Source organism: Gadus morhua, chromosome 22 (assembly GCF_902167405.1).
Source record: "Gadus morhua chromosome 22, gadMor3.0, whole genome shotgun sequence".
Classification (NCBI taxonomy): Eukaryota; Metazoa; Chordata; class Actinopteri; order Gadiformes; family Gadidae; genus Gadus; species Gadus morhua.
In genome coordinates this window covers 19,038,132-19,064,347 of record NC_044069.1, presented here as the reverse complement: position 1 = coordinate 19,064,347, position 26,216 = coordinate 19,038,132, and the positions used below count along the sequence as shown (strand labels likewise).

At 39.6% G+C, this 26,216-nt stretch overlaps 22 non-coding genes across 22 annotated transcripts; all 22 read left to right on the top strand.

The window, feature by feature from the left end:
* The first annotated feature begins 220 nt into the window (after window positions 1-220).
* Window positions 221-292, top strand: trnap-cgg (transfer RNA proline (anticodon CGG)). The gene has a single exon. It is a non-coding gene; the product is annotated as a tRNA-Pro (tRNA).
* A 1,049-nt stretch (window positions 293-1,341) lies between these two features.
* trnap-cgg (transfer RNA proline (anticodon CGG)) lies at window positions 1,342-1,413 on the top strand. Its single transcript has one exon. It is a non-coding gene; the product is annotated as a tRNA-Pro (tRNA).
* A 1,049-nt stretch (window positions 1,414-2,462) lies between these two features.
* On the top strand, window positions 2,463-2,534 carry trnap-cgg (transfer RNA proline (anticodon CGG)). The gene has a single exon. It is a non-coding gene; the product is annotated as a tRNA-Pro (tRNA).
* Window positions 2,535-3,589: 1,055 nt separating this feature from the next.
* trnap-cgg (transfer RNA proline (anticodon CGG)) lies at window positions 3,590-3,661 on the top strand. The gene has a single exon. It is a non-coding gene; the product is annotated as a tRNA-Pro (tRNA).
* Window positions 3,662-4,716: 1,055 nt separating this feature from the next.
* trnap-cgg (transfer RNA proline (anticodon CGG)) lies at window positions 4,717-4,788 on the top strand. Its single transcript has one exon. It is a non-coding gene; the product is annotated as a tRNA-Pro (tRNA).
* Window positions 4,789-5,843: 1,055 nt separating this feature from the next.
* Window positions 5,844-5,915, top strand: trnap-cgg (transfer RNA proline (anticodon CGG)). The gene has a single exon. It is a non-coding gene; the product is annotated as a tRNA-Pro (tRNA).
* Window positions 5,916-6,970: 1,055 nt separating this feature from the next.
* On the top strand, window positions 6,971-7,042 carry trnap-cgg (transfer RNA proline (anticodon CGG)). Its single transcript has one exon. It is a non-coding gene; the product is annotated as a tRNA-Pro (tRNA).
* A 1,055-nt stretch (window positions 7,043-8,097) lies between these two features.
* trnap-cgg (transfer RNA proline (anticodon CGG)) lies at window positions 8,098-8,169 on the top strand. The gene has a single exon. It is a non-coding gene; the product is annotated as a tRNA-Pro (tRNA).
* Window positions 8,170-9,224: 1,055 nt separating this feature from the next.
* Window positions 9,225-9,295, top strand: trnap-cgg (transfer RNA proline (anticodon CGG)). The gene has a single exon. It is a non-coding gene; the product is annotated as a tRNA-Pro (tRNA).
* Window positions 9,296-10,342: 1,047 nt separating this feature from the next.
* trnap-cgg (transfer RNA proline (anticodon CGG)) lies at window positions 10,343-10,414 on the top strand. The gene has a single exon. It is a non-coding gene; the product is annotated as a tRNA-Pro (tRNA).
* Window positions 10,415-11,469: 1,055 nt separating this feature from the next.
* Window positions 11,470-11,541, top strand: trnap-cgg (transfer RNA proline (anticodon CGG)). The gene has a single exon. It is a non-coding gene; the product is annotated as a tRNA-Pro (tRNA).
* Window positions 11,542-12,596: 1,055 nt separating this feature from the next.
* trnap-cgg (transfer RNA proline (anticodon CGG)) lies at window positions 12,597-12,667 on the top strand. The gene has a single exon. It is a non-coding gene; the product is annotated as a tRNA-Pro (tRNA).
* A 1,047-nt stretch (window positions 12,668-13,714) lies between these two features.
* On the top strand, window positions 13,715-13,786 carry trnap-cgg (transfer RNA proline (anticodon CGG)). Its single transcript has one exon. It is a non-coding gene; the product is annotated as a tRNA-Pro (tRNA).
* A 1,055-nt stretch (window positions 13,787-14,841) lies between these two features.
* Window positions 14,842-14,913, top strand: trnap-cgg (transfer RNA proline (anticodon CGG)). The gene has a single exon. It is a non-coding gene; the product is annotated as a tRNA-Pro (tRNA).
* Window positions 14,914-15,967: 1,054 nt separating this feature from the next.
* On the top strand, window positions 15,968-16,039 carry trnap-cgg (transfer RNA proline (anticodon CGG)). The gene has a single exon. It is a non-coding gene; the product is annotated as a tRNA-Pro (tRNA).
* Window positions 16,040-17,094: 1,055 nt separating this feature from the next.
* trnap-cgg (transfer RNA proline (anticodon CGG)) lies at window positions 17,095-17,166 on the top strand. Its single transcript has one exon. It is a non-coding gene; the product is annotated as a tRNA-Pro (tRNA).
* Window positions 17,167-18,221: 1,055 nt separating this feature from the next.
* Window positions 18,222-18,291, top strand: trnap-ggg (transfer RNA proline (anticodon GGG)). Its single transcript has one exon. It is a non-coding gene; the product is annotated as a tRNA-Pro (tRNA).
* A 1,054-nt stretch (window positions 18,292-19,345) lies between these two features.
* Window positions 19,346-19,417, top strand: trnap-cgg (transfer RNA proline (anticodon CGG)). Its single transcript has one exon. It is a non-coding gene; the product is annotated as a tRNA-Pro (tRNA).
* A 1,043-nt stretch (window positions 19,418-20,460) lies between these two features.
* trnap-cgg (transfer RNA proline (anticodon CGG)) lies at window positions 20,461-20,532 on the top strand. The gene has a single exon. It is a non-coding gene; the product is annotated as a tRNA-Pro (tRNA).
* Window positions 20,533-21,588: 1,056 nt separating this feature from the next.
* On the top strand, window positions 21,589-21,660 carry trnap-cgg (transfer RNA proline (anticodon CGG)). Its single transcript has one exon. It is a non-coding gene; the product is annotated as a tRNA-Pro (tRNA).
* Window positions 21,661-22,741: 1,081 nt separating this feature from the next.
* Window positions 22,742-22,813, top strand: trnap-cgg (transfer RNA proline (anticodon CGG)). Its single transcript has one exon. It is a non-coding gene; the product is annotated as a tRNA-Pro (tRNA).
* Window positions 22,814-23,868: 1,055 nt separating this feature from the next.
* On the top strand, window positions 23,869-23,940 carry trnak-cuu (transfer RNA lysine (anticodon CUU)). Its single transcript has one exon. It is a non-coding gene; the product is annotated as a tRNA-Lys (tRNA).
* The last annotated feature ends 2,276 nt before the right edge of the window (window positions 23,941-26,216 follow it).

The following is a 26,216-nucleotide window of genomic DNA, read 5'->3' as shown; positions in this document are numbered from 1 at the left end:
GCCTAAATTCAGCATCTTGGACAACTCGGCAACACTGTATCATATGACATCTGTAACTATTTTTGCATTACAAAATCTGAATTTATGGCAGTCCAAATGAAGAATGAATATTGTAAGTTGGTGGCATTGAGTTTGAACTAAACAATTGCTCTGAAACTGTTGCACCCCTGCTTATCGTTTGACCAACTGCTGAAATTGACTTATCTCTTTAAGATACAGTGGCTCGTTGGTCTAGGGGTATGATTCTCGCTTCGGGTGCGAGAGGTCCCGGGTTCAAATCCCGGACGAGCCCGTACATTTGAGCCAACTACCTCATGACCATGGATTGCTCCAACCTTTCTTGAAATGAAGTTAGAAATAATTGAAATCACTTAAACCAAGGAGTTTCCTTCGCAAGAATATATTTGACCTAGGTCAGACTTGGGACAATTCTGTATTCATGAAGTACTACAAGCATAGGTTTTGTGTTGTAATTGTTAGCACTCCTGCCTTTGAGTCCAGTGATCAGAGTTCAAATCTCATTGGAGGCATGTAGAGTTTACATTCTTCCTAACAAAACGTTATTCTGAGTAACCATCGTTTCTCTGACAAAATTTCGACAGTGTACCAGAAAAATACATTCTGCAATGTTGAAATACTCAAACTGTTCACTGGCAATTTACCAACCACAACGTACATTTAGACGCCTTAAAAGCACACTAAGGTTGCTCAACTTTGACTACTGCTTATTATCTAGCATTGATTCTCATTTACATAATTCACTCCAAAATTGGTAAGGGGCAATGACAGATCAACAAAATGAGACCTTCTGTAGGTCTTCAAGGAATGTTGTAGTTTGTTTGAGGGGATTCTATGTATTGAAGCGACACATTGTCAGTCGACGGTATTGCCTTTTGAGAAAAGCTTTTCAAAATGCTCCTTGGATGCAGGTTATCGACAGGCTGTGGTAGGATTTAAACCCACGCCTCCTAATCGAATGGAGCCCTCATCCAGTGCTTTAGATCACTGGGCCACACTACCAGAAATATCATTCTTTCTTAATTGCCTTTCAAAATGATGCTTCAATGCAAAGGGTTGAAAGCCCTTGCAAAGGCTTTGAAAAAGCGCCTCCTCGAACTGGAGCCTAAATTCAGCATCTTGGACAACTCGGCAACACTGTATCATATGACATCTGTACCTATTTTTGCATTACAAAATCTGAATTTATGGCAGTCCAAATGAAGAATGAATATTGTAAGTTGGTGGCATTGAGTTTGAACTAAACAATTGCTCTGAAACTGTTGCACCCCTGCTTATCGTTTGACCAACTGCTGAAATTGACTTATCTCTTTAAGATACAGTGGCTCGTTGGTCTAGGGGTATGATTCTCGCTTCGGGTGCGAGAGGTCCCGGGTTCAAATCCCGGACGAGCCCGTACATTTGAGCCAACTACCTCATGACCATGGATTGCTCCAACCTTTCTTGAAATGAAGTTAGAAATAATTGAAATCACTTAAACCAAGGAGTTTCCTTCGCAAGAATATATTTGACCTAGGTCAGACTTGGGACAATTCTGTATTCATGAAGTACTACAAGCATAGGTTTTGTGTTGTAATTGTTAGCACTCCTGCCTTTGAGTCCAGTGATCAGAGTTCAAATCTCATTGGAGGCATGTAGAGTTTACATTCTTCCTAACAAAACGTTATTCTGAGTAACCATCGTTTCTCTGACAAAATTTCAACAGTGTACCAGAAAAATACATTCTGCAATGTTGAAATACTCAAACTGTTCACTGGCAATTTACCAACCACAACGTACATTTAGACGCCTTAAAAGCACACTAAGGTTGCTCAACTTTGACTACTGCTTATTATCTAGCATTGATTCTCATTTATATAATTCACTCCAAATTTGGTAAGAGGCAATGAAGGATAAACAAAATGAGACCTTGTGTAGGTCTTCAAGGAATGTTGTAGTTTGTTTGAGGGGATTCTATGTATTGAAGCGAAAAATTGTCGGTCGACGGTATTGCCTTTTGAGAAAAGCTTTTCAAAATGCTCCTTGGATGCAGGTTATCGACAGGCTGTGGTAGGATTTAAACCCACGCCTCCTAATCGAATGGAGCCCTCATCCAGTGCTTTAGATCACTGGGCCACACTACCAGAAATATCATTCTTTCTTAATTGCCTTTCAAAATGATGATTCAATGCAAAGGGTTGAAAGCCCTTGCAAAGGCTTTGAAAAAGCGCCTCCTCGAACTGGAGCCTAAATTCAGCATCTTGGACAACTCGGCAACACTATATCATAGGACATCTGTAACTATTTTTGCATTACAAAATCTGAATTTAAGGCAGTCCAAATGAAGAATGAATATTGTAAGTTGGTGGCATTGAGTTTGAACTAAACAATTGCTCTGAAACTGTTGCACCCCTGCTTATCGTTTGACCAACTGATGAAATTGACTAATCATTTTAAGATACAGTGGCTCGTTGGTCTAGGGGTATGATTCTCGCTTCGGGTGCGAGTGGTCCCGGGTTCAAATCCGGGACGAGCCCGTACATTTGAGCCAGCTACCTCATGACCATGGATTGCTCCAACCTTTCTTGAAATGAAGTTAGAAATAATTGAAATCACTTAAACCAAGGAGTTTCTTTTGCAAGTTAGTGAATATATTTGCCCTAGGTCAGACTTGGGAGAATTCTGTATTCATAAAGTACTACAAGCATAGGTTTTGTGTTGTAATTGTTAGCACTCCTGCCTTTGAGTCCAGTGATCAGAGTTCAAATCTCATTGGAGGCATGTAGAGTTTACATTCTTCCTAACAAAACGTTATTCTGAGTAACCATCGTCTCTCTGACAAAATGTCAACAGTGTACCAGAAAAATACATTCTGCAATTTTGAAATACTCAAACTGTTCACTGGCAATTTATTAACTACAAAGTACATTTAGATGCCTTAAAAGCACACTAAGGTTGTTCAACTTTGACTACTGCTTATTATCTAGCATTGATTCTCATTTACATAATTCACTCCAAAATTGGTAAGAGGCAATGGCAGATAAAAAAAATGAGACCTTCTGTAGGTCTTCAAGGATTGTTGTAGTTTGTTTGAGGGGATTCTATGTATTGAAGCGACACATTGTCAGTCGACGGTATTGCCTTTTGAGAAAAGCTTTTCAAAATGCTCCTTGGATGCAGGTTATCGACAGGCTGTGGTACGATTTAAACCCACGCCTCCTAATCGAATGGAGCCCTCATCCAGTGCTTTAGATCACTGGGCCACACTACCAGAAATATCATTCTTTCTTAATTGCCTTTCAAAATGATGCTTCAATGCAAAGGGTTGAAAGCCCTTGCAAAGGCTTTGAAAAAGCGCCTCCTCGAACTGGAGAATAAATTCAGCATCTTGGACAACTCGTCAACACTATATCATATGACATCTGTAACTATTTTTGCATTACAAAATCTGAATTTAAGGCAGTCCAAATGAAGAATGAATATTGTAAGTTGGTGGCATTGAGTTTGAACTAAACAATTGCTCTGAAACTGTTGCACCCCTGCTTATCGTTTGACCAACTGCTGAAACTGACTTATCATTTTAAGATACAGTGGCTCGTTGGTCTAGGGGTATGATTATCGCTTCGGGTGCGAGAGGTCCCGGGTTCAAATCCCGGACGAGCCCGTACATTTGAGCCAACTAGCTCATGACCATGGATTGCTCCAACCTTTCTTGAAATGAAGTTAGAAATAATTGAAATCACTTAAACCAAGGAGTTTCCTTCGCAAGTTAGTGAATATATTTGCCCTAGGTCAGACTTGGGACAATTCTGTATTCATGAAGTACTACAAGCATAGGTTTTGTGTTGTAATTGTTAGCACTCCTGCCTTTGAGTCCAGTGATCAGAGTTCAAATCTCATTGGAGGCATGTATGGTTTACATTCTTCCTAACAAAACATTATTCTGAGTAACCATCGTTTCTCTGACAAAATTTCAACAGTGTACCAGAAAAATACATTCTGCAATGTTGAAATACTCAAACTGTTCACTGGCAATTTACCAACCACAACGTACATTTAGACGCCTTAAAAGCACACTAAGGTTGCTCAACTTTGACTACTGCTTATTATCTAGCATTGATTCTCATTTACATAATTCACTCCAAATTTGGTAAGAGGCAATGAAGGATAAACAAAATGAGACCTTGTGTAGGTCTTCAAGGAATGTTGTAGTTTGTTTGAGGGGATTCTATGTATTGAAGCGAAAAATTGTCGGTCGACGGTATTGCCTTTTGAGAAAAGCTTTTCAGAATGCTCCTTGGATGCAGGTTATCGACAGGCTGTGGTAGGATTTAAACCCACGCCTCCTAATCGAATTGAGCCCTCATCCAGTGCTTTAGATCACTGGGCCACACTACCAGAAATATCATTCTTTCTTAATTGCCTTTCAAAATGATGCTTCAATGCAAAGGGTTGAAAGCCCTTGCAAAGGCTTTGAAAAAGCGCCTCCTCGAACTGGAGCCTAAATTCAGCATCTTGGACAACTCGGCAACACTATATCATAGGACATCTGTAACTATTTTTGCATTACAAAATCTGAATTAAAGGCAGTCCAAATGAAGAATGAATATTGTAAGTTGGTGGCATTGAGTTTGAACTAAACAATTGCTCTGAAACTGTTGCACCCCTGCTTATCGTTTGACCAACTCCTGAAACTGACTTATCATTTTAAGATACAGTGGCTCGTTGGTCTAGGGGTATGATTCTCGCTTCGGGTGTGAGAGGTCCCGGGTTCAAATCCCGGACGAGCCCGTACATTTGAGCCAACTAGCTCATGACCATGGATTGCTCCAACCTTTCTTGAAATGAAGTTAGAAATAATTGAAATCACTTAAACCAAGGAGTTTCCTTCGCAAGTTAGTGAATATATTTGCCCTAGGTCAGACTTGGGACAATTCTGTATTCATGAAGTACTACAAGCATAGGTTTTGTGTTGTAATTGTTAGCACTCCTGCCTTTGAGTCCAGTAATCAGAGTTCAAATCTCATTGGAGGCATGTATGGTTTACATTCTTCCTAACAAAACATTATTCTGAGTAACCATCGTTTCTCTGACAAAATTTCAACAGTGTACCAGAAAAATACATTCTGCAATGTTGAAATACTCAAACTGTTCACTGGCAATTTACCAACCACAACGTACATTTAGACGCCTTAAAAGCACACTAAGGTTGCTCAACTTTGACTACTGCTTATTATCTAGCATTGATTCTCATTTACATAATTCACTCCAAATTTGGTAAGAGGCAATGAAGGATAAACAAATTGAGACCTTGTGTAGGTCTTCAAGGAATGTTGTAGTTTGTTTGAGGGGATTCTATGCATTGAAGCGAAAAATTGTCGGTCGACGGTATTGCCTTTTGAGAAAAGCTTTTCAGAATGCTCCTTGGATGCAGGTTATCGACAGGCTGTGGTACGATTTAAACCCACGCCTCCTAATCGAATGGAGCCCTCATCCAGTGCTTTAGATCACTGGGCCACACTACCAGAAATATCATTCTTTCTTAATTGCCTTTCAAAATGATGCTTCAATGCAAAGGGTTGAAGGCCCTTGCAAAGGCTTTGAAAAAGCGCCTCCTCGAACTGGAGCCTAAATTCAGTATCTTGGACAACTCGGCAACACTATATCATAGGACATCTGTAACTATTTTTGCATTACAAAATCTGAATTTAAGGCAGTCCAAATGAAGAATGAATATTGTAAGTTGGTGGCATTGAGTTTGAACTAAACAATTGCTCTGAAACTGTTGCACCCCTGCTTATCGTTTGACCAACTGCTGAAACTGACTTATCATTTTAAGATACAGTGGCTCGTTGGTCTAGGGGTATGATTCTTGCTTCGGGTGCGAGAGGTCCCGGGTTCAACTCCCGGACGAGCCCGTACATTTGAGCCAATTACCTCATGACCATGGATTGCTCCAACCTTTCTTGAAATGAAGTTAGAAATAATTGAAATCACTTAAACCAAGGAGTTTCCTTCGCAAGTTAGTGAATATATTTGCCCTAGGTCAGACTTGGGACAATTCTGTATTCATGAAGTACTACAAGCATAGGTTTTGTGTTGTAATTGTTAGCACTCCTGCCTTTGAGTCCAGTGATCAGAGTTCAAATCTCATTGGAGGCATGTAGAGTTTACATTCTTCCTAACAAAACGTTATTCTGAGTAACCATCGTTTCTCTGACAAAATTTCAACAGTGTACCAGAAAAATACATTCTGCAATGTTGATATACTCAAACTGTTCACTGGCAATTTACCAACCACAACGTACATTTAGACGCCTTAAAAGCACACTAAGGTTGTTCAACTTTGACTACTGCTTATTATCTAGCATTGATTCTCATTTACATAATTCACTCCAAATTTGGTAAGAGGCAATGACAGATAAACAAAATGAGACCTTCTGTAGGTCTTCAAGGAATGTTGTAGTTTGTTTGAGGTGATTCTATATATTGAAGCGACACATTGTCAGTCGACGGTATTGCCTTTTGAGAAAAGCTTTTCAAAATGCTCCTTGGATGCAGGTTATCGACAGGCTGTGGTAGGATTTAAACCCACGCCTCCTAATCGAATGGAGCCCTCATCCAGTGCTTTAGATCACTGGGCCACACTACCAGAAATATCATTCTTTCTTAATTGCCTTTCAAAATGATGCTTCAATGCAAAGGGTTGAAAGCCCTTGCAAAGGCTTTGAAAAAGCGCCTCCTCGAACTGGAGCCTAAATTCAGCATCTTGGACAACTCGGCAACACTATATCATAGGACATCTGTAACTATTTTTGCATTACAAAATCTGAATTTAAGGCAGTCCAAATGAAGAATGAATATTGTAAGTTGGTGGCATTGAGTTTGAACTAAACAATTGCTCTGAAACTGTTGCACCCCTGCTTATCGTTTGACCAACTGCTGAAACTGACTTATCAATTTTAGATACAGTGGTTCGTTGGTCTAGGTGTATGATTCTCGCTTCGGGTGCGAGAGGTCCCGGGTTCAAATCCCGGACGAGCCCGTACATTTGAGGCAAGTAGCTCATGACCATGGATTGCTCCAACCTTTCTTGAAATGAAGTTAGAAATAATTGAAATCACTTAAACAAAGGAGTTTCCTTCGCAAGTTAGTGAATATATTTGCCCTAGGTCAGACTTGGGACAATTCTGTATCCATGAAGTATTTCAAGCATAGGTTTTGTGTTGTAATTGTTAGCACTCCTGCCTTTGAGTCCAGTAATCAGAGTTCAAATCTCATTGGAGGCATGTATGGTTTACATTCTTCCTAACAAAACATTATTCTGAGTAACCATCGTTTCTCTGACAAAATTTCAACAGTGTACCAGAAAAATACATTCTGCAATGTTGAAATACTCAAACTGTTCACTGGCAATTTACCAACCACAACGTACATTTAGACGCCTTAAAAGCACACTAAGGTTGCTCAACTTTGACTACTGCTTATTATCTAGCATTGATTCTCATTTACATAATTCACTCCAAATTTGGTAAGAGGCAATGAAGGATAAACAAAATGAGACCTTGTGTAGGTCTTCAAGGAATGTTGTAGTTTGTTTGAGGGGATTCTATGTATTGAAGCGAAAAATTGTCGGTCGACGGTATTGCCTTTTGAGAAAAGCTTTTCAGAATGCTCCTTGGATGCAGGTTATCGACAGGCTGTGGTACGATTTAAACCCACGCCTCCTAATCGAATGGAGCCCTCATCCAGTGCTTTAGATCACTGGGCCACACTACCAGAAATATCATTCTTTCTTAATTGCCTTTCAAAATGATGCTTCAATGCAAAGGGTTGAAAGCCCTTGCAAAGGCTTTGAAAAAGCGCCTCCTCGAACTGGAGCCTAAATTCAGCATCTTGGACAACTCGGCAACACTATATCATAGGACATCTGTAACTATTTTTGCATTACAAAATCTGAATTTAAGGCAGTCCAAATGAAGAATGAATATTGTAAGTTGGTGGCATTGAGTTTGAACTAAACAATTGCTCTGAAACTGTTGCACCCCTGCTTATCGTTTGACCAACTGCTGAAACTGACTTATCAATTTTAGATACAGTGGCTCGTTGGTCTAGGGGTATGATTCTCGCTTCGGGTGCGAGAGGTCCCGGGTTCAAATCCCGGACGAGCCCGTACATTTGAGCCAACTAGCTCATGACCATGGATTCCTCCAACCTTTCTTGAAATGAAGTTAGAAATAATTGAAATCACTTAAACATAGGAGTTTCCTTCGCAAGTTAGTGAATATATTTGCCCCAGGTCAGACTTGGGAAAATTCTGTATTCATGAAGTACTACAAGCATAGGTTTTGTGTTGTAATTGTTAGCACTCCTGCCTTTGAGTCCAGTAATCAGAGTTCAAATCTCATTGGAGGCATGTATGGTTTACATTCTTCCTAACAAAACATTATTCTGAGTAACCATCGTTTCTCTGACAAAATTTCAACAGTGTACCAGAAAAATACATTCTGCAATGTTGAAATACTCAAACTGTTCACTGGCAATTTACCAACCACAACGTACATTTAGACGCCTTAAAAGCACACTAAGGTTGCTCAACTTTGACTACTGCTTATTATCTAGCATTGATTCTCATTTACATAATTCACTCCAAATTTGGTAAGAGGCAATGACAGATAAACAAAATGAGACCTTCTGTAGGTCTTCAAGGAATGTTGTAGTTTGTTTGAGGTGATTCTATGTATTGAAGCGACACATTGTCAGTCGACGGTATTGCCTTTTGAGAAAAGCATTTCAAAATGCTCCTTAGATGCAGGTTATCGACAGGCTGTGGTAGGATTTAAACCCACGCCTCCTAATCGAATGGAGCCCTCATCCAGTGCTTTAGATCACTGGGCCACACTACCAGAAATATCATTCTTTCTTAATTGCCTTTCAAAATGATGCTTCAATGCAAAGGGTTGAAAGCCCTTGCAAAGGCTTTGAAAAAGCGCCTCCTCGAACTGGAACCTAAATTCAGCATCTTGGACAACTCGGCAACACTATATCGTAGGACATCTGTAACTATTTTTGCATTACAAAATCTGAATTTAAGGCAGTCCAAATGAGGAATGAATATTGTAAGTTGGTGGCATTGAGTTTGAACTAAACAATTGCTCTGAAACTGTTGCACCCCTGCTTATCGTTTGACCAACTGCTGAAACTGACTTATCATTTTAAGATACAGTGGCTCGTTGGTCTAGGGGTATGATTCTCCCTTCGGGTGTGAGAGGTCCCGGGTTCAAATCCGGACGAGCCCGTACATTTGAGCTAACTAGCTCATGACCATCCAACCTTTCTTGATATGAAGTTAGAATTAATTGAAATCACTTAAACCAAGGAGTTTCCCTCGCAAGTTAGTGAATATATTTGCCCTAGGTCAGACTTGGGACAATTCTGTATTCATGAAGTACTACAAGCATAGGTTTTGTGTTGTAATTGTTAGCACTCCTGCCTTTGAGTCCAGTGATCAGAGTTCAAATCTCATTGGAGGCATGTAGAGTTTACATTCTTCCTAACAAAACGTTATTCTGAGTAACCATCGTTTCTCTGACAAAATTTCAACAGTGTACCAGAAAAATACATTCTGCAATGTTGATATACTCAAACTGTTCACTGGCAATTTATTAACCACAACGTGCATTTAGACGCCTTAAAAGCACACTAAGGTTGTTCAACTTTGACTACTGCTTATTATCTAGCATTGATTCTCATTTACATAATTCACTCCAAATTTGGTAAGAGGCAATGACAGATAAACAAAATGAGACCTTCTGTAGGTCTTCAAGGAATGTTGTAGTTTGTTTGAGGTGATTCTATATATTGAAGCGACACATTGTCAGTCGACGGTATTGCCTTTTGAGAAAAGCTTTTCAAAATGCTCCTTGGATGCAGGTTATCGACAGGCTGTGGTAGGATTTAAACCCACGCCTCCTAATCGAATGGAGCCCTCATCCAGTGCTTTAGATCACTGGGCCACACTACCAGAAATATCATTCTTTCTTAATTGCCTTTCAAAATGATGCTTCAATGCAAAGGGTTGAAAGCCCTTGCAAAGGCTTTGAAAAAGCGCCTCCTCGAACTGGAGCCTAAATTCAGCATCTTGGACAACTCGGCAACACTATATCATATGACATCTGTAGCTATTTTTGCATTACAAAATCTGAATTTAAGGCAGTCCAAATGAAGAATGAATATTGTAAGTTGGTGGCATTGAGTTTGAACTAAACAATTGCTCTGAAACTGTTGCACCCCTGCTTATCGTTTGACAAACTGCTGAAATTGACTTATCATTTTAAGATACAGTGGCTCGTTGGTCTAGGGGTATGATTCTCGCTTCGGGTGCGAGAGGTCCCGGGTTCAAATCCCGGACGAGCCCGTACATTTGAGCCAACTAGCTCATGACCATGGATTGCTCCAACCTTTCTTGAAATGAAGTTAGAAATAATTGAAATTACTTAAACGAAGGAGTTTCCTTCGCAAGTTAGAGAATATATTTGCCCTAGGTCAGACTTGGGACAATTCTGTATTCATGAAGTACTACACACATAGGTTTTGTGTTGTAATTGTTAGCACTCCTGCCTTTGAGTCCAGTAATCAGAGTTCAAATCTCATTGGAGGCATGTATGGTTTACATTCTTCCTAACAAAACGTTATTCTGAGTAACCATCATCTCTCTGACAAAATGTCAACAGTGTACCAGAAAAATACATTCTGCAATGTTGAAATACTCAAACTGTTCACTGGCAATTTACCAACCACAACGTACATTTAGACGCCTTAAAAGCACACTAAGGTTGCTCAACTTTGACTACTGCTTATTATCTAGCATTGATTCTCATTTACATAATTCACTCCAAATTTGGTAAGAGGCAATGAAGGATAAACAAAATGAGACCTTGTGTAGGTCTTCAAGGAATGTTGTAGTTTGTTTGAGGGGATTCTATGTATTGAAGCGAAAAATTGTCGGTCGACGGTATTGCCTTTTGAGAAAAGCTTTTCAGAATGCTCCTTGGATGCAGGTTATCGACAGGCTGTGGTACGATTTAAACCCACGCCTCCTAATCGAATGGAGCCCTCATCCAGTGCTTTAGATCACTGGGCCACACTACCAGAAATATCATTCTTTCTTAATTGCCTTTCAAAATGATGCTTCAATGCAAAGGGTTGAAAGCCCTTGCAAAGGCTTTGAAAAAGCGCCTCCTCGAACTGGAGCCTAAATTCAGCATCTTGGACAACTCGGCAACACTATATCATAGGACATCTGTAACTATTTTTGCATTACAAAATCTGAATTTAAGGCAGTCCAAATGAAGAATGAATATTGTAAGTTGGTGGCATTGAGTTTGAACTAAACAATTGCTCTGAAACTGTTGCACCCCTGCTTATCGTTTGACCAACTGCTGAAACTGACTTATCAATTTTAGATACAGTGGCTCGTTGGTCTAGGGGTATGATTCTCGCTTCGGGTGCGAGAGGTCCGGGGTTCAAATCCCGGACGAGCCCGTACATTTGAGCCAACTAGCTCATGACCATGGATTCCTCCAACCTTTCTTGAAATGAAGTTAGAAATAATTGAAATCACTTAAACATAGGAGTTTCCTTCGCAAGTTAGTGAATATATTTGCCCCAGGTCAGACTTGGGAAAATTCTGTATTCATGAAGTACTACAAGCATAGGTTTTGTGTTGTAATTGTTAGCACTCCTGCCTTTGAGTCCAGTAATCAGAGTTCAAATCTCATTGGAGGCATGTATGGTTTACATTCTTCCTAGCAAAACATTATTCTGAGTAACCATCGTTTCTCTGACAAAATTTCAACAGTGTACCAGAAAAATACATTCTGCAATGTTGAAATACTCAAACTGTTCACTGGCAATTTACCAACCACAACGTACATTTAGACGCCTTATAAGCACACTAAGGTTGCTCAACTTTGACTACTGCTTATTATCTAGCATTGATTCTCATTTACATAATTCACTCCAAATTTGGTAAGAGGCAATGACAGATAAACAAAATGAGACCTTCTGTAGGTCTTCAAGGAATGTTGTAGTTTGTTTGAGGTGATTCTATGTATTGAAGCGACACATTGTCAGTCGACGGTATTGCCTTTTGAGAAAAGCTTTTCAAAATGCTCCTTAGATGCAGGTTATCGACAGGCTGTGGTAGGATTTAAACCCACGCCTCCTAATCGAATGGAGCCCTCATCCAGTGCTTTAGATCACTGGGCCACACTACCAGAAATATCATTCTTTCTTAATTGCCTTTCAAAATGATGCTTCAATGCAAAGGGTTGAAAGCCCTTGCAAAGGCTTTGAAAAAGCGCCTCCTCGAACTGGAACCTAAATTCAGCATCTTGGACAACTCGGCAACACTATATCGTAGGACATCTGTAACTATTTTTGCATTACAAAATCTGAATTTAAGGCAGTCCAAATGAGGAATGAATATTGTAAGTTGGTGGCATTGAGTTTGAACTAAACAATTGCTCTGAAACTGTTGCACCCCTGCTTATCGTTTGACCAACTGCTGAAACTGACTTATCATTTTAAGATACAGTGGCTCGTTGGTCTAGGGGTATGATTCTCCCTTCGGGTGTGAGAGGTCCCGGGTTCAAATCCGGACGAGCCCGTACATTTGAGCTAACTAGCTCATGACCATCCAACCTTTCTTGATATGAAGTTAGAATTAATTGAAATCACTTAAACCAAGGAGTTTCCTTCGCAAGTTAGTGAATATATTTGCCCTAGGTCAGACTTGGGACAATTCTGTATTCATGAAGTACTACAAGCATAGGTTTTGTGTTGTAATTGTTAGCACTCCTGCCTTTGAGTCCAGTGATCAGAGTTCAAATCTCATTGGAGGCATGTAGAGTTTACATTCTTCCTAACAAAACGTTATTCTGAGTAACCATCGTTTCTCTGACAAAATTTCAACAGTGTACCAGAAAAATACATTCTGCAATGTTGATATACTCAAACTGTTCACTGGCAATTTATTAACCACAACGTGCATTTAGACGCCTTAAAAGCACACTAAGGTTGTTCAACTTTGACTACTGCTTATTATCTAGCATTGATTCTCATTTACATAATTCACTCCAAATTTGGTAAGAGGCAATGACAGATAAACAAAATGAGACCTTCTGTAGGTCTTCAAGGAATGTTGTAGTTTGTTTGAGGTGATTCTATATATTGAAGCGACACATTGTCAGTCGACGGTATTGCCTTTTGAGAAAAGCTTTTCAAAATGCTCCTTGGATGCAGGTTATCGACAGGCTGTGGTAGGATTTAAACCCACGCCTCCTAATCGAATGGAGCCCTCATCCAGTGCTTTAGATCACTGGGCCACACTACCAGAAATATCATTCTTTCTTAATTGCCTTTCAAAATGATGCTTCAATGCAAAGGGTTGAAAGCCCTTGCAAAGGCTTTGAAAAAGCGCCTCCTCGAACTGGAGCCTAAATTCAGCATCTTGGACAACTCGGCAACACTATATCATATGACATCTGTAGCTATTTTTGCATTACAAAATCTGAATTTAAGGCAGTCCAAATGAAGAATGAATATTGTAAGTTGGTGGCATTGAGTTTGAACTAAACAATTGCTCTGAAACTGTTGCACCCCTGCTTATCGTTTGACAAACTGCTGAAATTGACTTATCATTTTAAGATACAGTGGCTCGTTGGTCTAGGGGTATGATTCTCGCTTCGGGTGCGAGAGGTCCCGGGTTCAAATCCCGGACGAGCCCGTACATTTGAGCTAACTAGCTCATGACCATGGATTGCTCCAACCTTTCTTGAAATGAAGTTAGAAATAATTGAAATTACTTAAACAAAGGAGTTTCCTTCGCAAGTTAGAGAATATATTTGCCCTAGGTCAGACTTGGGACAATTCTGTATTCATGAAGTACTACACACATAGGTTTTGTGTTGTAATTGTTAGCACTCCTGCCTTTGAGTCCAGTAATCAGAGTTCAAATCTCATTGGAGGCATGTATGGTTTACATTCTTCCTAACAAAACGTTATTCTGAGTAACCATCATCTCTCTGACAAAATGTCAACAGTGTACCAGAAAAATACATTCTGCAATGTTGAAATACTCAAACTGTTCACTGGCAATTTATTAACCACAAAGTACATTTAGACGCCTTAAAAGCACACTAAGGTTGTTCAACTTTGTCTACTGCTTATTATCTAGCATTGATTCTCATTTACATAATTCACTCCAAATTTGGTAAGAGGCAATGACAGATAAACAAAATGAGACCTTCTGTAGGTCTTCAAGGAATGTTGTAGTTTGTTTGAGGGGATTCTATGTATTGAAGGGACACATTGTCAGTCGACGGTATTGCCTTTTGAGAAAAGCTTTTCAAAATGCTCCTTAGATGCAGGTTATCGACAGGCTGTGGTACGATTTAAACCCACGCCTCCTAATCGAATGGAGCCCTCATCCAGTGCTTTAGATCACTGGGCCACACTACCAGAAATATCATTCTTTCTTAATTGCCTTTCAAAATGATGCTTCAATGCAAAGGGTTGAAAGCCCTTGCAAAGGCTTTGAAAAAGCGCCTCCTCGAACTGGAGCCTAAATTCAGCATCTTGGACAACTCGGCAACACTATATCATATGACATCTGTAACTATTTTTGCATTACAAAATCTGAATTTAAGGCAGTCCAAATGAAGAATGAATATTGTAAGTTGGTGGCATTGAGTTTGAACTAAACAATTGCTATGAAACTGTTGCACCCCTGCTTATCGTTTGACCAACTGCTGAAATTGACTTATCGTTTTAAGATACAGTGGCTCGTTGGTCTAGGGGTATGATTCTTGCTTCGGGTGCGAGAGGTCCCGGGTTCAAATCCCGGACGAGCTCGTACATTTGAGCCAACTACCTCATGACCATGGATTGCTCCAACCTTTCTTGAAATGAAGTTAGAAATAATTGAAATCACTTAAACCAAGGAGTTTCCTTCGCAAGTTAGTGAATATATTTGACCTAGGTCAGACTTGGGACAATTCTGTATTCATGAAGTACTACAAGCATAGGTTTTGTGTTGTAATTGTTAGCACTCCTGCCTTTGAGTCCAGTGATCAGAGTTCAATCTCATTGGAGGCATGTAGAGTTTACATTCTTCCTAACAAAACGTTATTCTGAGTAACCATCGTTTCTCTGACAAAATTTCAACAGTGTACCAGAAAAATACATTCTGCAATGTTGATATACTCAAACTGTTCACTGGCAATTTATTAACCACAACGTACATTTAGACGCCTTAAAAGCACACTAAGGTTGTTCAACTTTGACTACTGCTTATTATCTAGCATTGATTCTCATTTACATAATTCACTCCAAATTTGGTAAGAGGCAATGACAGATAAACAAAATGAGACCTTCTGTAGGTCTTCAAGGAATGTTGTAGTTTGTTTGAGGTGATTCTATGTATTGAAGCGACACATTGTCAGTCGACGGAATTGCCTTTTGAGAAAAGCTTTTCAAAATGCTCCTTGGATGCAGGTTATCGACAGGCTGTGGTAGGATTTAAACCCACGCCTCCTAATCGAATGGAGCCCTCATCCAGTGCTTTAGATCACTGGGCCACACTACCAGAAATATCATTCTTTCTTAATTGCCTTTCAAAATGATGCTTCAATGCAAAGGGTTGAAAGCCCTTGCAAAGGCTTTGAAAAAGCGCCTCCTCGAACTGGAACCTAAAATCAGCATCTTGGACAACTCGGCAACACTATATCGTAGGACATCTGTAACTATTTTTGCATTACAAAATCTGAATTTAAGGCAGTCCAAATGAGGAATGAATATTGTAAGTTGGTGGCATTGAGTTTGAACTAAACAATTGCTCTGAAACTGTTGCACCCCTGCTTATCGTTTGACCAACTGCTGAAATTGAATTATCATTTTAAGATACAGTGGCTCGTTGGTCTAGGGGTATGATTCTCGCTTCGGGTGCGAGAGGTCCCGGGTTCAAATCCCGGACGAGCCCGTACATTTGAGCCAACTACCTCATGACCATGGATTGCTCCAACCTTTCTTGAAATGAAGTTAGAAATAATTGAAATCACTTAAACCATGGAGTGTCCTTCGCAAGTTAGTGAATATATTTGACCTAGGTCAGACTTGGGACAATTCTGTATTCATGAAGTACTACAAGCATTGTTTTTGTGTTGTAATTGTTAGCACTCCTGCCTTTGAGTCCAGTGATTAGAGTTCAAATCTCATTGGAGGCATGTAGAGTTTACATTCTTCCTAACAAAACATTATTCTGAGTAACCATCGTTTCTCTGACAAAATTTCAACAGTGTACCAGAAAAATACATTCTGCAATGTTGAAATACTCAAACTGGTCACTGGCAATTTACCAACCACAACGTACATTTAGACGCCTTAAAAGCACACTAAGGTTGCTCAACTTTGACTACTGCTTATTATCTAGGATTGATTCTCATTTACATAATTCACTCCAAATTTGGTAAGAGGCAATGACAGATAAACAAAATGAGACCTTCTGTAGGTCTTCAAGGAATGTTGTAGTTTGTTTGAGGTGATTCTATGTATTGAAGCGACACATTGTCAGTCGACGGTATTGCCTTTTGAGAAAAGCTTTTCAAAATGCTCCTTGGATGCAGGTTATCGACAGGCTGTGGTAGGATTTAAACCCACGCCTCCTAATCGAATGGAGCCCTCATCCAGTGCTTTAGATCACTGGGCCACACTACCAGAAATATCATTCTTTCTTAATTGCCTTTCAAAATGATGCTTCAATGCAAAGGGTTGAAAGCCCTTGCAAAGGCTTTGAAAAAGCGCCTCCTCGAACTGGAACCTAAAATCAGCATCTTGGACAACTCGGCAACACTATATCGTAGGACATCTGTAACTATTTTTGCATTACAAAATCTGAATTTAAGGCAGTCCAAATGAGGAATGAATATTGTAAGTTGGTGGCATTGAGTTTGAACTAAACAATTGCTCTGAAACTGTTGCACCCCTGCTTATCGTTTGACCAACTGCTGAAATTGACTTATCATTTTAAGATACAGTGGCTCGTTGGTCTAGGGGTATGATTCTCGCTTCGGGTGCGAGAGGTCCCGGGTTCAAATCCCGGACGAGCCCGTACATTTGAGCCAACTACCTCATGACCATGGATTGCTCCAACCTTTCTTGAAATGAAGTTAGAAATAATTGAAATCACTTAAACCATGGAGTGTCCTTCGCAAGTTAGTGAATATATTTGACCTAGGTCAGACTTGGGACAATTCTGTATTCATGAAGTACTACAAGCATTGTTTTTGTGTTGTAATTGTTAGCACTCCTGCCTTTGAGTCCAGTGATTAGAGTTCAAATCTCATTGGAGGCATGTAGAGTTTACATTCTTCCTAACAAAACATTATTCTGAGTAACCATCGTTTCTCTGACAAAATTTCAACAGTGTACCAGAAAAATACATTCTGCAATGTTGAAATACTCAAACTGGTCACTGGCAATTTACCAACCACAACGTACATTTAGACGCCTTAAAAGCACACTAAGGTTGCTCAACTTTGACTACTGCTTATTATCTAGGATTGATTCTCATTTACATAATTCACTCCAAATTTGGTAAGAGGCAATGAAGGATAAACAAAATGAGACCTTGTGTAGGTCTTCAAGGAATGTTGTAGTTTGTTTGAGGGGATTCTACGTATTGAAGCGAAAAATTGTCGGTCGACGGTATTGCCTTTTGAGAAAAGCTTTTCAAAATGCTTCTTGGATGCAGGTTATCGACAGGCTGTGGTAGGATTTAAACCCACGCCTCCTAATCGAATGGAGCCCTCATCCAGTGCTTTAGATCACTGGGCCACACTACCAGAAATATCATTCTTTCTTAATTGCCTTTCAAAATGATGCTTCAATGCAAAGGGTTGAAAGCCCTTGCAAAGGCTTTGAAAAAGCGCCTCCTCGAACTGGAACCTAAATTCAGCATCTTGGACAACTCGGCAACACTATATCGTAGGACATCTGTAACTATTTTTGCATCACAAAATCTGAATTTAAGGCAGTCCAAATGAAGAATGAATATTGTAAGTTGGTGGCATTGAGTTTGAACTAAACAATTGCTCTGAAACTGTTGCACCCCTGCTTATCGTTTGACCAACTGCTGAAATTGACTTATCATATTAAGATACAGTGGCTCGTTGGTCTAGGGGTATGATTCTCGTTGGGTGCGAGAGGTCCCGGGTTCAAATCCCGGACGAGCCCGTACATTTGAGCCAACTACCTCATGACCATGGATTGCTCCAACCTTTCTTGAAATGAAGTTAGAAATAATTGAAATCACTTAAACCAAGGAGTTTCCTTCGCAAGTTAGTGAATATATTTGACCTAGGTCAGACTTGGGACAATTCTGTATTCATGAAGTACTACAAGCTTAGGTTTTGTGTTGTAATTGTTAGCACTCCTGCCTTTGAGTCCAGTGATCAGAGTTCAATCTCATTGGAGGCATGTAGAGTTTACATTCTTCCTAACAAAACGTTATTCTGAGTAACCATCGTTTCTCTGACAAAATTTCAACAGTGTACCAGAAAAATACATTCTGCAATGTTGATATACTCAAACTGTTCACTGGCAATTTATTAACCACAACGTACATTTAGACGCCTTAAAAGCACACTAAGGTTGTTCAACTTTGACTACTGCTTATTATCTAGCATTGATTCTCATTTACATAATTCACTCCAAATTTGGTAAGAGGCAATGACAGATAAACAAAATGAGACCTTCTGTAGGTCTTCAAGGAATGTTGTAGTTTGTTTGAGGTGATTCTATGTATTGAAGCGACACATTGTCAGTCGACGGTATTGCCTTTTGAGAAAAGCTTTTCAAAATGCTCCTTGGATGCAGGTTATCGACAGGCTGTGGTAGGATTCAAACCCACGCCTCCTTATCGAATGGAGCCCTCATCCAGTGCTTTAGATCACTGGGCCACACTACCAGAAATATCATTCTTTCTTAATTGCCTTTCAAAATGATGCTTCAATGCAAAGGGTTGAAAGCCCTTGCAAAGGCTTTGAAAAAGCGCCTCCTCGAACTGGAACCTAAATTCAGCATCTTGGACAACTCGGCAACACTATATCGTAGGACATCTGTAACTATTTTTGCATTACAAAATCTGAATTTAAGGCAGTCCAAATGAGGAATGAATATTGTAAGTTGGTGGCATTGAGTTTGAACTAAACAATTGCTCTGAAACTGTTGCACCCCTGCTTATCGTTTGACCAACTGCTGAAATTGACCTATAATTTTAAGAAACAGTGGCTCGTTGGTCTAGGGGTATGATTCTCGCTTCGGGTGCGAGAGGTCCCGGGTTCAAATCCCGGACGAGCCCGTACATTTGAGCCAACTACCTCATGACCATGGATTGCTCCAACCTTTCTTGAAATGAAGTTAGAAATAATTGAAAGCACTTAAACCAAGGAGTGTCCTTCGCAAGTTAGTGAATATATTTGACCTAGGTCAGACTTGGGACAATTCTGTATTCATGAAGTACTACAAGCACTGGTTTTGTGTTGTAATTGTTAGCACTCCTGCCTTTGAGTCCAGTGATTAGAGTTCAAATCTAATTGGAGGCATGTAGAGTTTACATTCTTCCTAACAAAACATTATTCTGAGTAACCATCGTTTCTCTGACAAAATTTCAACAGTGTACCAGAAAAATACATTCTGCAATGTTGAAATACTCAAACTGGTCACTGGCAATTTACCAGCCACAACGTACATTTAGACGCCTTAAAAGCACACTAAGGTTGCTCAACTTTGACTACTGCTTATTATCTAGGATTGATTCTCATTTACATAATTCACTCCAAATTTGGTAAGAGGCAATGACAGATAAACAAATTGAGACCTTCTGTAGGTCTCTAGTTTGTTTGAGGTGATTCTATATATTGAAGCGACACATTGTCAGTCGACGGTATTGCCTTTTGAGAAAAGCTTTTCAAAATGCTCCTTGGATGCAGGTTATCGACAGGCTGTGGTAGGATTTAAACCCACGCCTCCTAATCGAATGGAGCCCTCATCCAGTGCTTTAGATCACTGGGCCACACTACCAGAAATATCATTCTTTCTTAATTGCCTTTCAAAATGATGCTTCAATGCAAAGGGTTGAAAGCCCTTGCAAAGGCTTTGAAAAAGCGCCTCCTCGAACTGGAACCTAAATTCAGCATCTTGGACAACTCGGCAACACTATATCGTAGGACATCTGTAACTATTTTTGCATTACAAAATCTGAATTTAAGGCAGTCCAAATGAAAAATGAATATTGTAAGTTGGTGGCATTGAGTTTGAACTAAACAATTGCTCTGAAACTGTTGCACCCCTGCTTATCGTTTGAACAACTGCTGAAATTGACTTATCATATTAAGATACAGTGGCTCGTTGGTCTAGGGGTATGATTCTCGCTTCGGGTGCGAGAGGTCCCGGGTTCAAATCCGGGACGAGCCCGTACATTTGAGCCAACTACCTCATGACAATGGATTGCTCCAACCTTTCTTGAAATGAAGTTAGAAATAATTGAAATCACTTAAACCAAGGAGTTTCCTTTGCAAGTTAGTGAATATATTTGACCTAGGTCAGACTTGGGACAATTCTGTATTCATGAAGTACTACAAGCATTGTTTTTGTGTTGTAATTGTTAGCACTCCTGCCTTTGAGTCCAGTGATCAGAGTTTAGATCTCATTGGAGGCATGTAGAGTTTACATTCTTCCTAACAAAACATTATTCTGAGTAACCATCGTTTCTCTGACAAAATTTCAACAGTGTACCAGAAAAATACATGCTGCAATGTTGAAATACTCAAACTGGTCACTGGCAATTTACCAACCACAACGTACATTTAGACGCCTTAAAAGCACACTAAGGTTGCTCAACTTTGACTACTGCTTATTATCTAGCATTGATTCTCATTTACATAATTCACTCCAAATTTGGTAAGAGGCAATGAAGGATAAACAAAATGAGACCTTGTGTAGGTCTTCAAGGAATGTTGTAGTTTGTTTGAGGGGATTCTATGTATTGAAGCGAAAAATTGTCGGTCGACGGTATTGCCTTTTGAGAAAAGCTTTTCAAAATGCTTCTTGGATGCAGGTTATCGACAGGCTGTGGTAGGATTTAAACCCACGCCTCCTAATCGAATGGAGCCCTCATCCAGTGCTTTAGATCACTGGGCCACACTACCAGAAATATCATTCTTTCTTAATTGCCTTTCAAAATGATGCTCCAATGCAAAGGGTTGAAAGCCCTTGCAAAGGCTTTGAAAAAGCGCCTCCTCGAACTGGAGCCTAAATTCAGCATCTTGGACAACTCGGCAACACTATATCATAGGACATCTGTAACTAATTTTTGCATTACAAAATCTGAATTTAAGGCAGTCCAAATGAAGAATGAATATTGTAAGTTGGTGGCATTGAGTTTGAACTAAACAATTGCTCTGAAACTGTTGCACCCCTGCTTATCGTTTGACCAACTGCTTAAATTGACTTATCATTTTAATATACAGTGGCTCGTTGGTCTAGGGGTATGATTCTCGCTTCGGGTGCGAGAGGTCCCGGGTTCAAATCCCGGACGAGCCCGTACATTTGAGCCAACTACCTCATGACCATGGATTTCTCCAACCTTTCTTGAAATGAAGTAGAAATTATTGAAATCACTTCAACCAAGGAGTTTCCTTCGCAAGTTAGTGAATATATTTGCCCTAGGTCAGACTTGGGACAATTCTGTATTCATGAAGTATTCTGTATTCATGAACAAGCATAGTTTATGTGTTGTAATTGTTAGCACTCCTGCCTTTGAGTCCAGTGATCAGAGTCCAGTGATCAGAGTTCAAATCTCATTGGAGGCATGTAGAGTTTACATTCTTCCTAACAAAACGTTATTCTGAGTAACCATCGTCTCTCTGACAAAATGTCAACAGTGTACCAGAAAAATACATTCTGCAATGTTGAAATACTCAAACTGTTCACTGGCAATTTATTAACCACAAAGTACATTTAGACGCCTTAAAAGCACACTAAGGTTGTTCAACTTTGACTACTGCTTATTATCTAGCATTGATTCTCATTTACATAATTCACTCCAAATTTGGTAAGAGGCAATGACAGATAAACAAAATGAGACCTTCTGTAGGTCTTCAAGGAATGTTGTAGTTTGTTTGAGGGGATTCTATGTATTGAAGCGACACATTGTCAGTCGACGGTATTGCCTTTTGAGAAAAGCTTTTCAAAATGCTCCTTGGATGCAGGTTATCGACAGGCTGTGGTAGGATTTAAACCCACGCCTCCTAATCGAATGGAGCCCTCATCCAGTGCTTTAGATCACTGGGCCACACTACCAGAAATATCATTCTTTCTTAATTGCCTTTCAAAATGATGCTTCAATGCAAAGGGTTGAAAGCCCTTGCAAAGGCTTTGAAAAAGCGCCTCCTCGAACTGGAAGCCTAAATTCAGCATCTTGGACAACTCGGCAACACTATATCATAGGACATCTGTAACTATTTTTGCATTACAAAATCTGAATTTAAGGCAGTCCAAATGAAGAATGAATATTGTAAGTTGGTGGCATTGAGTTTGAACTAAACAATTGCTCTGAAACTGTTGCACCCCTGCTTATCGTTTGACCAACTGCTGAAATTGACCTATAATATTAAGAAACAGTGGCTCGTTGGTCTAGGGGTATGATTCTCGCTTCGGGTGCGAGAGGTGCCGGGTTCAAATCTCGGACGAGCCCGTACATTTGAGCCAACTACCTCATGACCATGGATTGCTCCAACCTTTCTTGAAATGAAGTTAGAAATAATTGAAATCACTTAAACCAAGGAGTTTCCTTCGCAAGTTAGTGAATATATTTGACCTAGGTCAGACTTGGGACAATTCTGTATTCATGAAGTACTACAAGCATTGGTTTTGTGTTGTAATTGTTAGCACTCCTGCCTTTGAGTCCAGTGATTAGAGTTCAAATCTCATTGGAGGCATGTAGAGTTTACATTCTTCCTAACAAAACATTATTCTGAGTAACCATCGTTTCTCTGACAAAATTTCAACAGTGTACCAGAAAAATACATTCTGCAATGTTGAAATACTCAAACTGGTCACTGGCAATTTACCAACCACAACGTACATTTAGACGCCTTAAAAGCACACTAAGGTTGCTCAACTTTGACTACTGCTTATTATCTAGCATTGATTCTCATTTACATAATTCACTCCAAATTTGGTAAGAGGCAATGAAGGATAAACAAAATGAGACCTCGTGTAGGTCTTCAAGGAATGTTGTAGTTTGTTTGAGGGGATTCTATGTATTGAAGCGAAAAATTGTCGGTCGACGGTATTGCCTTTTGAGAAAAGCTTTTCAAAATGCTTCTTGGATGCAGGTTATCGACAGGCTGTGGTAGGATTTAAACCCACGCCTCCTAATCGAATGGAGCCCTCATCCAGTGCTTTAGATCACTGGGCCACACTACCAGAAATATCATTCTTTCTTAATTGCCTTTCAAAATGATGCTTCAATGCAAAGGGTTGAAAGCCCTTGCAAAGGCTTTGAAAAAGCGCCTCCTCGAACTGGAACCTAAATTCAGCATCTTGGACAACTCGGCAACACTATATCGTAGGACATCTGTAACTATTTTTGCATTACAAAATCTGAATTTAAGGCAGTCCAAATGAAGAATGAATATTGTAAGTTGGTGGCATTGAGTTTGAACTAAACAATTGCTCTGAAACTGTTGCACCCCTGCTTATCGTTTGACCAACTGCTGAAATTGACTTATCATATTAAGATACAGTGGCTTGTTGGTCTAGGGGTATGATTCTCGCTTCTTGTGCGAGAGGTCCCGGGTTCAAATCCCGGACGAGCCCGTACATTTGAGCCAACTACCTCATGACCATGGATTGCTCCAACCTTTCTTGAAATGAAGTTAGAAATAATTGAAATCACTTAAATCAAGGAGTTTCCTTCGCAAGTTAGTGAATATATTTGACCTATGTCAGACTTGGGACAATTCTGTATTCATGAAGTACTACAAGCATTGTTTTTGTGTTGTAATTGTTAGCACTCCTGCCTTTGAGTCCAGTGATCAGAGTTCAAATCTCATTGGAGGCATGTAGAGTTTACATTCTTCCTAACAAAACATTATTCTGAGTAACCATCGTTTCTCTGACAAAATTTCAACAGTGTACCAGAAAAATACATGCTGCAATGTTGAAATACTCAAACTGGTCACTGGCAATTTACCAACCACAACGTACATTTAGACGCCTTAAAAGCACACTAAGGTTGCTCAACTTTGACTACTGCTTATTATCTAGCATTGATTCTCATTTACATAATTCACTCCAAATTTGGTAAGAGGCAATGAAGGATAAACAAAATGAGACCTTGTGTAGGTCTTCAAGGAATGTTGTAGTTTGTTTGAGGGGATTCTATGTATTGAAGCGAAAAATTGTCGGTCGACGGTATTGCCTTTTGAGAAAAGCTTTTCAAAATGCTTCTTGGATGCAGGTTATCGACAGGCTGTGGTAGGATTTAAACCCACGCCTCCTAATCGAATGGAGCCCTCATCCAGTGCTTTAGATCACTGGGCCACACTACCAGAAATATCATTCTTTCTTAATTGCCTTTCAAAATGATGCTCCAATGCAAAGGGTTGAAAGCCCTTGCAAAGGCTTTGAAAAAGCGCCTCCTCGAACTGGAGCCTAAATTCAGCATCTTGGACAACTCGGCAACACTATATCATAGGACATCTGTGACTATTTTTGCATTACAAAATCAGAATTCAAGGCAGTCCAAGTGAAGAATGAATATTGTAAGTTTGTGGCATTGAGTTTGAACCAAACAATTGTTCTGAAACTGTTGCACCCCTGCTTATCGTTTGACCAATTTCAGAAATTGACTTATCAAACTAAGAATTAGTGGCTCGTTGGTCTAGGGGTCTGATTCTCGCTGCGGGTGCGAGGTCCCGGGTTCAAATCACGGACGAGTCCTTGCATTTGTGCAAAGTACCTCAAGGCCATGGATTGCTCCAACCTTTCTTGAAATGCTGATGGACTCACATTGAAATCAATTGAGATGATTACACACTAGAGTGTTATACTTCTCAAATGCTACACAGGATTCTTACTTATCGCAACGTACACTCAGACGCCTTAGAAGCACATTCAGTTAAGTCACATATTCAACTTTGACTACTGCTAGCGTTGATTCTCATTTTCATAATTAGATGCGAATGAAAGATAAATAACCTAAGACCTTGTCTACGTTTTCAAGGAATGACTTTGAGCGAGACATTGACAGTCGACAGCATTAACTTTTGAGAATTGTGTTGCAAACTGCTTCATGAATGGAGGTGATTTTTGGATGTGCAGGGATTTGAAGCCACGCCTCCGAAGAAACTGGAGCCTTAAACCAGCACCTTGGGACGCTCGGCCACACTACCAAAAATAGCGTCCATTCTGAATGGCCAAAATGACTAAAATAACTATTTTTGCATTACAAAATAAGACTTTAATGCAGTCCTACTGAAGAAAGAATAATTTAAGTTGGTGGCAATAAATTGTAACTGTATCTATATATATCTATATCTATATATCTATATCTATATATCTATATATCTATCTATATATCTATATATATATATATATGTATCTATATATATATATCTATATCTATATATATATCTATATCTATATATATATCTATATATATATCTATATATATATAGATATATATATGTGTGTGTGTGTATAGCCATTACTGGGGCTATTCAAGTCTGTGATTTTTCAGAATAGCTGAATTGCTGATTCGATTAAATCAAATTGATTAACTTAATTTATATAGTTTTTTTTCCATTGATAGAAACCACTAAGAAAAGCTTTTCAAAATGCTTCTTGGATGCAGGTTATCGACAGGCTGTGGTAGGATTTAAACCCACGCCTCCTAATCGAATGGAGCCCTCATCCAGCGCTTTAGATCACTGGGCCACACTACCAGAAATTTCATTCTTTCTTAATTGCCTTTCAAAATGATGCTCCAATGCAAAGGGTTGAAAGCCCTTGCAAAGGCTTTGAAAAAGCGCCTCCTTGAACTGGAGCCTAAATTCAGCATCTTGGACAACTCGGCAACACTATATCATAGG